Genomic DNA, 12,504 nt, shown 5'->3' on the forward strand with positions numbered 1-12,504 from the left:
TGTTTTGGTGGCAATCTCTGTGACCCAGAACTCACAAATGCAAAGTGTTCACAGGCAAAGAAAAATCTCTGGCACACGTCTGCCTGTCGTTTGTGCTGTTGATTCATGGGAACAATGGAAAATGTGGGAAAATGAACAAATCTAGTTTTTATTCCTTTTATATACGTAATCCCTGTGTTTCAAAATCCTGCCAAATGTTTTTCTAGATGAGTGTTAGGGTGAAGCATGAAAGCATGGCTCTATTTCAGAAATTTAAAAAAAAAAGTAAACTACTGGTCTTGCCTATGATATGTTCAGATTGGACCAATCTAAAGGACAGTCATATTTCCGAGAATATGACAATAGATACAGACAAATAATTACATTTGCATTACTTGAAATATAGTAATTACTCTCTTCTGGGAAAATTAATGTGAAGTGATTTCATGGTAGACAGGACTTGCTTACTGAATTTGGTATCAAAGATACCTATGGATAGTGATAACATGGTAAGAGGAACAATAAAATCTGCCACCCTCTCCTCCTAGTGAATGCTTAAGCAAGAGCAGTATTACATCTCAGGATAAGTTTTGTGTTCAAATTTTACAATTTTTAAAATTTTCTTTCAAATACAATGAGTGACCAGAACAGAACTGAAGTGTTTGTGGTTGTGAGGCATTTTGTTCTTAAATGAAACATTGAGAAGTTATGATTTCTTCTCAGAGTTTAAACACAGTATTCACTTCAGATGCTGATCTCCCTAATAATCCATTTCCATTACACCAGCATCACCTCTTTCAACCTCCGTAAGTACACTTGTTCAGCATCAGAAACATACACTTGATCCTTAAGAAAAGTAAAAATAGATGCAGATATGTAACCACATATTTTGGTAAGAATAAAATATTATATGCCAAAATTTATTGTTCTGTAAACTGGTGGAATGATAAGGGGATAATCTGCCTCAAAGCACATGGATGCTAAGTAGTACAGAATCTGAAGAAATTTCTATAATGAAGAATCAATATTTTATTCTTTCATTTGATAAATAATACCTGTGTCTTGAAATGTGCTGGTTTTGACCTATGAGCAATGAAGAATTTAAACAGTCTCTTCAGTGCAGTAACAACACAATACATTTATATAGCATCTTCCCTCAAGGAGTCACAAGGGGCCTATCTGTGATCTTTCAGCATGTCAAGCATACTGGCTCTGACTAATTTCTAGCATAGTGAAAGGAAAAATGGATGTTGTTTATGTCTCCTAGACAACAGTCTATGCTTCAGAAGTAAACTATGCAATAGGTATATATTTGATTCAAATCTAGGATTCAATTTGGGAGTGAAAGAACATGAGTATCTGGCATTGTTTGCCTGGGTTGCTTCAGACAGATAAATAAAACTCAGCCAGGTTTCGGTATCATTCAGTTTTAATAATATTTTTTTAAAGATATCTAGACAGAAATATTTCTCCTCCATCTTCCTCATAGAAAAATTAATTCCATTAATTTAAGTTTATTGATCTTTCTTACAACATAACAGTGATGTTTGCTATGTGTAAATTCTATTTTCAAAATGGGCAAATGCATACTATAAACCAACAACTTGTGATGCATTTCTTTGTTCCTCTTCAGATATTAGTTTTAGCAAAACATTATTTTCCATCTTTTTGGATCTTTATTTCTCCTTATGCGTAGTTTAACTTTGCCGATAGATGTCTGCTATCCTCAGTAGCCAACCCAGGTACCACAGTAATAAGAATTAGACTGAAAATTTTGTAACAGGCTATGGAAAGGGGAATATTCTCCACAGAAAGTAACAAAGACATAATTAAATCAGCAGTGCTTTCCTATATACTGATGATGGCATCTTTAAAACCACAATTATGAAACAACCTCAATGTGGTTTCTAGCATATATGTTATCATATATAAACATTATTTTGCAGGGTTGATTTGAACAACGCTGCATGGATTAACTAACTAAATGAACTGATTTTCAGCTGCATCAGATTTCAGGTGAAATTCCAATGAGCTGAGCCAAATTTAGCTAAACCTTTTTTTCCCCGTACTACTCCCTGGAGAAAGAGGGAAAAAAGTAATCAAAATACTCTAAATGATAAAAAATGTCAGCCATTCTTCAATGGCTTTTTATCCTGAAGAAATGAACTGTCTACATGAATTGTTGAATTTTGGTGGTGGAAATTGATTCAGAGGATTCACTCTGCTGATTAAATAATGCTAAAGTAAAATAAAAGAAAAAAATTCTTTTCTATGAAAATTAATGTTTGAGGTCCCCCAAATAAAGAAAAGTATTTTATGATCATTTACCTCCAGACTAATATTACTTTTCTCTAGCAGTCAAAATAATTAAGTTTTCTTCTTTATTCATTCACTATTTTCAAAATTTGTCATAGGCACAACCACTAGTGTTTAAAAATACTAATTCAAGAATCCATAAAATTTAAATCATGCCTTTATAAAATTAGATAGGCATGCCAAGTTATTTTTCATTTTAAATACTATATGTGAATATAAAAGTAGATATGCTGGTTTTTAAATTAAAATGTGACACAGCTAGACATTTTAGCAAGTAGTCTGAGTGAAAAACAGACCTCTTTCGTTTGCCAGTCGGTATTCTCTCATTTACTTTCAGAAGCAAAAACTTTCCTTATTTACATGTCTGTCACAATTCTGATGCAAAATAATTAGATAATTGTAATTAACAAGTATCTTTTTTCTCTCATTAGAAGACTTAATATATCTTTCTAGAGCAGCTGTTTGACTGTCAAAATTGGCTGAGTAGCTTTTTTCCTGTTACGGAATGTTTGCAGGCACCATTTTACTGCTGAAAATAGTTTGAAAGTTTTTTCAGCTGTTTCATCTCAATGTTAACTGCAGCATTGTTATCTATAGGAAATAAGTTGAAATTATTTGTTTTATAGCATTTTAGCTGGAAAGTATGTACATTTTAGATGAGAAATGAAAAGGTAAAGTCAGAATAAGAGATAAGATTTAAGCCAAGGAAAGCAGGGATAGTAAATTTTTTAGATGAGAGTGCTTTAAAACATAGGTATAAAAATGGACTCTTTTCTTCCCTCATACCAGCTTTCTTAGTAGTGTAATTCTATGGTATTTGGAGGATTTTTATAAAATCACATCTCAAGTCTCTGTGCCATAAATCCCTGACATGAAGAAAAGAAAACCCTTGTAACTTCAGTGGGACTCTGTCCTGATATTCTGATATTGGACTACATTTGCATGAGGAAGGGTAGGATGCAGGATCAGTGCATCACTGACAGTTTTCTTGTTGCCCCCACCCCATGGGAGGGCCATCGCCAGACCTGGAACGTACAAATGCCGTGCATTCTTCTGCAGTTTCCAAGTTTCACAGCAGCATGTCAGAGAATGGTGCAGGAGAGCAGATCAGTCTATAAGCTGCTAACTGCTGAAAACTGAAAGAATGCACCAGCAAAGAATGACCAGATACGTGCCTGCACATGTTCTCCTCTGAATCTTCCAGAACTGGTCTATGTCATTAAAAAAGACACCAGATGCTCTTACGGTTGAGTGGTGTATGGATGGAGAGGGTTTGTTTTCACTCTCTGGGAGTTGAAAGCTCAAAGCAATACTGCGTATTCGGCCGCCAAAGTGCTATTCAAGGTTTTTTTAAGGTAGAAGGCTTTGCAGTAGCACAGCCTTCGTGTCATATTGGCATGACTTAACTTGTGTCAGGTTATATTGAAGGACAGACTATTAGAAGAACTTCAGAGTTTACACGGTTTAAGCGCTGACATTTGGCCACAGATGCCACTGTGAGATCCCAAATTGCCATTGCAAATAGCTAGAGTATTAATGGGGAATTAAATCTCTTCCCAGTAAAAGATGGAGACAGCATCTTCTTTTATGCTTCCCTGCCCTGTCTGAACTACTTCCCTTTTATAACGGCTGCATTTCTGCCAACTGCCTCATCTCTGCAGCCAGGAACTATAAAAGCAAAGTGTCCTTGCCATTTGGGAAAGATGTTGACAGGAGGTAGATGCAATGATCCCCTGCATACTTATGGCATCAATTCTTTCCCAGTAGCATTACATATGAATAAGTGACTAGCTGCCAAATGCCATTCTCTGGAATGGAGGCATTTAGACAGTACTGGAGAGTCTAGTTTGGGTCTCTAAAACAGTGAAACTCAAGTTCTTATCTCTGCATAAGAATGAGCTTAATTAGTGTTAAAACCGAGTTTATTACTAAACAAAGTAGGCTTAAATAAGGCAATGAAATAAAAGTTCACACTTCCCAAATAAACTTCTATGATAGGTATGATGCATAGGAATGATATAAGTTAAAACATTATATTCAGCAGTAAGTTGGCCATTGAATTTAATGAGAATATCATGTGTTTTCCAAGGCTAAGAGGACAACATGGATCAATCTTTCATCCTGAAAGTTAGGCAATGCATTTCAGTTTCATGTTGACTGCAGGAATTCTATTCAGGTTTGGGTAAGAATTCCAAGTCTTCCTGTGCGTAAGTAAAACAGATTGTAATATCGAACTATCCTCTGTCCTAATATATAGTGAGGATAAATGCACTGAAGTGATCTGTTTTTTTCAAACATTAGAGTGTAGACCTGGTTCCCAATGCTAAATTTGAGCATGCGGTGTGTAACTGTAACACTGAGCAGATGGTACAACAGAGCTCTGCAGGTGTCAGTATATGGAATATACAAGGATGGTTGATCTAAATGGCTGAGAGCTACTTGCATCATACAGGCAGTGAAGGAGCACATGAGTTCCTCAAGTCATTGTACTTAAAAAATTGTAGTATGTCTTTATATTAGTAATAACCTATTTTGCATGTATGAGTAGTGTGAATGATAACATTTGGAAAGTTATACTGTAATGTAGGTAGAGTTTCTGTGGAAGTCCATGAAACTAGCATGTTATTTACCTGGAATTACTGGACAGCACGTGCCAAACAGTGCATATGAGCTAGCAGGCAATTCAGATGTCACTGGAGAGGCAGCTATTTGAGAAAAACAAAATTACGATACCCTTAGGCCCCTCAAACTGAGATGACGGTTGTCCACTGGAAGCAAGTTCATTCTCCTTACAGGAATTTGTGTAGCTTCTCTTTCTAGATATAGTGTCACAAGGTGTCAAAGCTAAAACTCCTCCCTGTTCTCGCTTTCTATGTAGCCTGTGTTGCCTCTTAAACAACTAACTTTTCAGTGAAGAAAGAAACACATCCCTAGAAGATAGGTTTTAGAAATTAAAACTGCAAACATTTCACACTGTGTAGAGGTGTGATATGTTACAAGTAATCTTGGAAGAAATGGAGTAGTGGGCAGAGTGCAGGTGGAGTGTTCAAAGCTGCATGTATAATTCACAGTTGGTGTGGTGGGTGCTATAAAAAAAATCAATACACAAACTCGGAGACAGATGGAATTTATCACATACCTCTGCTGTTTGTCACCTGAATATCACCAGTATGTATAGATGCATCTGTATAATTTAATCTTATTTTCCTTCTAAAAACACATCCTAAATGCATATTAATTCCTGTATATAGAACTGGAAGTGTTTAGTGTAAAATGTGTCCAGGACATTGTGAGGTTCTAGCTGGAAATAACTTGCATAGTGCCAGAACAAAATGCATCTTTTCCAAATATTATGTTTACCCCTCAATGAAAGATTTGTCACATCAGTGCTTCATTTTTCGATAGCTCATTCTGTTGAAATGTACAATAATTACTTAACCTGTAATAAAATATGACAAGACAACAAAACCTATTAATAGTAGCAATCATTATAGCACCCTAATTAAATATTTTATGCTTCATTTCCATAGCTAGGCCAAACGCCGATTTCTGACAAGTAGGTTTTGCAATTTGAGATCTGCGGGGTATTCCTAAAAGAATGAGGAATCATTGAGATATCTATGTATGTTCTTGCTATGGTAAATAGAATATGACCTTCAGGACTTTGATATGATATTGAAAAATGACCTATTAAAGGGGAAAAGTAGGAATTTGAATTACAATATAGAATTTTCTGTTTTCTGAGAGGGACCTTCCTGCTAGTTTAAATTGTAAACACCTGAAAATCCAGTGTAAATTGATGTTATATTTACTGTGTAGCAGTCACTTTAATATGCTTGCCTTGAAGCCTCAAAAGCAAAATCCTGTGTATTAATACTGTGACTTCAGAAAAGCGGGGAGAAAAATAACCATTGAGGCTTATAAATATGAAGCCTACAGAGTATAAGCAAAATAAATTTATAGATAAAACCTTGAACAATTCCTACAGTAACATCAGCCCAGCTTCATTCTGAACTGTTGAGCCAGAAATGTGAGAAAATGAAGTGACTGAAGCCTGTCAGAAAAGAAAAACAGCTAGTGGAGTGATGGTATGAATCCACAGACGGCAGCATTGAATCCACTATCTTCACTGCATTGATTAAAGACTGTTACTATTCAGGTGAATTGAAACCTTCACTGAAGCCATGGTGGAGATGAGAACAATAAAAAGTTGTTTGTCATTTGTAACTCAGTAGGACTCTGAAGTAAGGAAGTGATTTCTTCTTTTTTTGCTTCAACTGAGTTATATTATGTGGCTCGTGGAAAGAAATAGATATTGTGTATGCTTCTTGCCATAAATACCTGGGTTTATAGTACATGTTAGCAATCAGTTTAGGTAAGATCTACAAGGCTAAATTTTCCAAATATAGCACTACCTTATTGCTATAGCTTATAGCTTGAGTACGTCCAGTTTGCATAAAACAGCACATCGCATTTGGTCTCATTTGAAGATGAATCTGAACCTTGCAGACACCACAGGGTTCAACATGCTCTGCTCTCTCCTGATCCAGATTGATATTGGTATTTCATGACAATTGCGAAAGAAAACTCTTAGACCTTTTTCTTGACAGAAAAGATTTCAAAATTTGTTCAGTAGTTGAAACTTAAGAGTGGTGGGTTGGGTTTTTTTTGCGAGAAGACAGCAATTTTTATTAAACCTTCATCTTTTTTGCATTTCACAGCTGAGGACAGATTAACTGATCAAAGTCAGAGGCATCACCCCCACAATACTCCTGTGGCCCAGTTGACTGCCAGGGAGGAAGCATTTACATGGGGCTTTTTTCCTGACTCAGAACTGAGTACATAAGCTGGGTCTCCCGCATTTCAGTCACACCTCCTGCATATGCAGTCGCTTGATGCTATGAGTAGGTCTTCCCAACAACTTGTGTAGGAACTGCTCCATTTTTAATAGATAGTTCAGGGAAGTTATTTCAAAAGTTAAGTTTGACCTAAGCTGCCTTCGTTTCTATGAAGATAGTCTCCTTTCCATAAAAAAATCTTATTTCAATACCATTATCAAATATATTATTCATGACAGGCCAGGACCTGTAAACATGAGGTGTGTGGAAAATGCCCAAGCAGCCCAAAAACAGTTATCCAACATTGGAGGCTTGTCAGGAGTTTGACATTGGTTTGAGATTCAGGAAAATGCTATAATAAATCTTTCTACTGCCTTACATTAAATGAGTCCTGTAGTTTACAGCATACCACAAAGAATGACTTGGCTATACTGTCAGGAACACACCAGAGCAAACCTCTGCTCTGTCACTCATGTACGCATAGTAGCAGAAATCAGATAAAGAGCATTCCCTGAAGTTTAAGGGTAAAATAATTATTTCTTCCAAGAGTTTTTAAATTAAGTTGGCATTATTTTAAATCCATGAAGTTAAATTAATTCAGAATTCTTTTTGTCTCTCAGTTATAAAATAGAATATAAATTTTGTTCCTTACCCCTCAAATAACTGTGAAAGTGAAACAAAAAACCTTTTAATTTTCGTGAAACTGCTTTGAAATATGACTTATAATAGTAGTATTTGACAAAGCATTCTCAGCCTGAAAAAATCAACAAACCCAAAATAATCTGCTATGTTGCTGTCTTGCTTCTACTGAAAAGCTTTCAAAAATCAGTGGAGAATTCCCTAGTGATTTTACAAGATAACCTCCTTTTAGCAGTCGAAAACTCAGCTTTTTGTGTATACTTTGTGCTCTCAGAATTATTTTTTTTTTGGCATCACTGCAGGAAAGACCAGAAACTTTCAGGAGATATCTGTTGAACTGTTAGAATATAAAGATTGTGTTTTGAGTTTGCAATGTGAAGTTATAAAATCAATAATTGTTCAGGTGGGATGAGTTTTTATTTCAAATGACACCAGTTAACAGTACCATATGATTTCAGTAAGCTCTCACTCTTCATAGAATGAAATTTTGAGCAACTTAGCATTCTGATGGAAGTTTATTTAATTAAATATGATCATTTAGAATTTATTAAGTTGTATTTAAGAAAGCTCTCTCTAGGATTTTGTAGGTTGTTGAGAAATTTTTCTCTTTTACTATTTCAAATTGTTTGTATCATTCCAGTTGAATTTATCCATCCTTACATAAAGCTTTTTAAGTATAGCAGAAAAATGTCAATCCTACTAAGGCAAATTCATATATCAGGCATAAAGCCAAAGCATACTGGCCATTGCATATTCCTAGTTTAAATCTGGTGCACTTGAATGTAATTAAATGCAAATTGTTAGTTAAAACAAAATACCGGTGAAAGAATATCCTTTCAAAGTAGTTTCCCTAGTCAAAAATTTTTGCAGGTTTTTGCAAGATCTTCGAGATGAAAAATGGCCAAAAAGAAAGCCTGGTCAGACACTCAGGTCTTCTTCATCACTTCTGCATAAGCTGACCTTGCTTTGTCAATGTAAGAAATTCATTACCACAATGAGTTATTCACGTGGTAGCAACAGATAGCATGGACCAGATTGCTAGACTTCTCAGTCAGCTAGAATGTCAAGCTTATATTTCAGTGGTGCTGTGTGTTTTTCTACAACTACCAATTAACCTTAAGGTGAAATTCAAGGTGTTTGTACATAACCCTGACTGTTTAACATGCCATTTCCTGCAAGACAGCTCTTCAGTCTCTACATAGTCATGTTTCCTATGTTTAGTTACCCGTCCCATGGGTAGTGAGGTTAGAAGTCACATGCTATTCGTAGTGCTGGGCTCACATTTCTGGAATTGATCCTTTCTGGATATGTGTAAGTGTGACTTATTTTAGAACACGACATAAGCTGTGATTTATGGTCAAGTTTTCTACTTTGCATCCCTTGCCATTTAGATTTCCAACAATTTCTTCTTCAATTATTTGACCCTTCCAGGGAGTTAGTTCACTTTTTGCAAGGTATCACACAATAAACTGTTCACTATCATAGAGAAAAATGTCCCTTGTAGTTTTCTTCATGTTTAAATCCTATAAGGATCCCAGATCATGGAACAGGAGTTTTACAAAGGTGCATCTTAATAATTACTATTAAAATTCATTAGGATCTGTGCTGCTGTGTAAGGTTGGGAGGAAAATTTTCTGTGCGTGCTAAGCAAGGAGAAAGAATGAGTCAGTCACTATACAGGTAATGGGAAAAAATTGAAGTTTCTTTCACAGAAATGGGAATATTTGGTATAATCTGAAGCAGCTATTACCGGACTTTGAGAGAAATGTTTATTACTAGTAAGCCCACCCCAATCACTGTTATAATACTCGTACTAGTGAGTGTGTGTGTGTGTGGTACCTTGCAACAGCTTAAGTGGGAGAGAATTGAGAGATGAGAGCATTCTGCATCTTCCAAATTTGAGCTTCTTATCACCTGTAATTAATTTGGTGACGATAGTAATTTTTACTTCTTTACTTTTATTTACCTGGTATAAATTATAAGAATGAACTAAAATCTCAGCAAATATTCATTTTCTCTCATAGTCTGTCTGTGGTTAGGCAATGAGTATTGCAGCAGAATAAGTAGAATTTTTTCTCCTTGTGTTTCCTCCCAGCTTCTGTTAATCAATATTTTAAGGACTTTCTGAACAAGAATTTGCATCCAGTTTATTTTTTTCAGTAGCCTATAATGGAACCTTTCTTCCATAAACTTCTGTGGTAAATTTCCTAGTCCATTTAAAATTCTGGCATTCAAAGAACCTCATAGCAATGAATTCCACAACTGAAATGTGTGGAGTATAAAGACAGACCTTCCACTTTTTTTAGTTCTCTATTTCATTTAGCATCTCTTCACCAAAAGGGTTGAGTCACCATCCCTGGAGGTATTTAAAAGGCATGTAGATGTGGTGTTTAACGACATGATTTAGTGGTGGACTTGGCAGTGCTAGGTTAACAGTTGGAGTTGATGATCTTAAGGGTCTTTTTCAACCTAACCGATTCTGATTCTTTCAGTGGTCTTACAACTCACTGATCATCTATAGGCACTGAAGACTTTTTTACTGATTGAACTTTTCTAATGAGTCTAGGAAAAAAAAAAGGTTCTTTTCTGAATTTGATGCATTTACAAAGTACTTCCTCAAACTCTCTTTTTGGCCTGTGTTTTCATGCTTTTGCATTTGACTTCTTTCTGTTCTTCTAGTCTGGACACAAATTGCAATTTCTGCAGGGTATCTCTTACTGCTAATAGCTTCTTTTACTTTTTTTTAGTCTGCTTAAAATATTACTGATAGGTGTTTGTTGTTCAGACCAGCATAGTCTTTTGGGGCACACAAAGTCACTAGAATTTGTGTAGACTTGGACAACAGACAGCAAGCCAAATATAAGTCACACCACAGCTTCCGGGTCGATGCACTACGTTGCTAGCTAATGTAGATACACCATTGCTTACTCTGAATCTCCTTGCTGTGTTTTGAACATTACTCTTGATAACAGCAAGCATTTCATCTTTTAAGCTTTTCCTTTTCATTTATTTTTAACAAACAACCTTTCTTTCTCTTTTAGAAATTAAACATTGTTCTGTGGATTTTATTTTTCAAACATGTTTCCTTAAAGGATACAGATACTGAATATTTTACTATGACTTATAAAATGGCTCTTAGAGCCGTTATGCCTTAAATCAGATTCTGCACAGCTATACCATTTAACACAAAATGCTAAAGAGAGTAACTTATATATATATATGAGTATATATATAAAATAAGGATATAAATAATTGAAAAAATAATTCACCTAGCAATGGAATATATCAAAGACTGAGGATTCCACGGTATAAAGTCTTCTGAGATAATAGAACACCCTCAAAGAAAAGCATTTTTAATAAAAGCATTTACACATTCATCTACTACAGGCAAAATCCAAAATCCATCATAAATGTAGCTGCTATTATTATATGACAGAACAGTGAAAAGCAGATGGACCTTATTTGCAATAGTGTAGCTGGGCTGAAGGTATTTTTCTGCCTCTCTTCCTGCATTAATAATGACAGGTGGTGTTGGAGATAATTTTAACCAGATTATGATGAGCTGTAGTTCAGATTCAAAGACTTTTTTTCCAGCTTCTCATGCTTGCTATATGACTGAACATACTTTTAAATGCAATTCTTCAAAAACAGCATTTGAAGATTTGTGTGCGTGAGAGATGATGAGGTGCTTGCCTTTTCTGAAAAGAATTCTTTGAAAAACTTAAAAAGGACATATTTCAAAAAAAGATTCCTCTGACTTTCATGTGAAGATACCTATTTTGATATGAAAATGCTTGTAAATGGAATTTCCAAATAGCAGATTCCCCCCTTCTGAAAAAAGGATCACAAACTAGATGAAGAACAAAAAAGAATCCTGTGCTTACTTTAGACCTTGCAAGGTAACAAGGTAGTGTATTAATTGCAAACTGATTGCAAGGTAGTGTTTCTTCTTTTTAAGAAGGAAATAAGTATATAAATTTATGTGGTACTTGGTTTATCTCACAGCTCAGTCAGTTACCTTCAAAGCTAGCTCAGGCCTTGAAGAGAATTTCAGTTTCTTAACTCACATTCTTTGAGTTTCACCTTCTGTGCTATGTGTATTTATGCATGTGAATGTATGCAGATATGTGCAAATGACTGCATATGTTCAAACTTTCTATAGTTGTTTAACTGTATGTAGTGGGAAAGTAAAATAGTGCTTAGACTATAGTTTATAACTTAAGGTGGGGAAGAAATGACTTGTGAAAGGGTTAATACCCATAACAGCCCTATTCAGCTGAATGAAGATACATATTAATGAAATATTAAATAGAGAACTCATGCTTTCTTGTTTGTGATGATTTGTTTGTGATGAAAAATTTCATTTTATGAAAAGCAAAGTCTGTTTTCAAACATATGAAACTGAAGATACAAACAAAACAAAACAAAACAAAAAAAAATGCATTGAGTCCAGCCACGGATTTATTTTGAATGACATCTGAGTTTCCAGGCTGTGATATTTGAAAAAAAATAGCTACGAGTATTTGATCATTTCAAAAGACTTCATTTCCTTGGGAAAAACAGTACAAAGAACAGTGTAAATTGAGCATGTACCACTCATTGCATCTGAATAATTACAACTTCTGGGAATGTTTGTTTATTCTGCCTGTTGAGGCTAAAATTTGATGCATTTTGATTCTGCCATATGAAGTCCCTGCGCAAAAGTTTATATCATTGCAAATACATTAGAATA

Source organism: Numenius arquata, chromosome 7, assembly GCF_964106895.1.
Source record: "Numenius arquata chromosome 7, bNumArq3.hap1.1, whole genome shotgun sequence".
NCBI classification, from domain to species: domain Eukaryota; kingdom Metazoa; phylum Chordata; class Aves; order Charadriiformes; family Scolopacidae; genus Numenius; species Numenius arquata.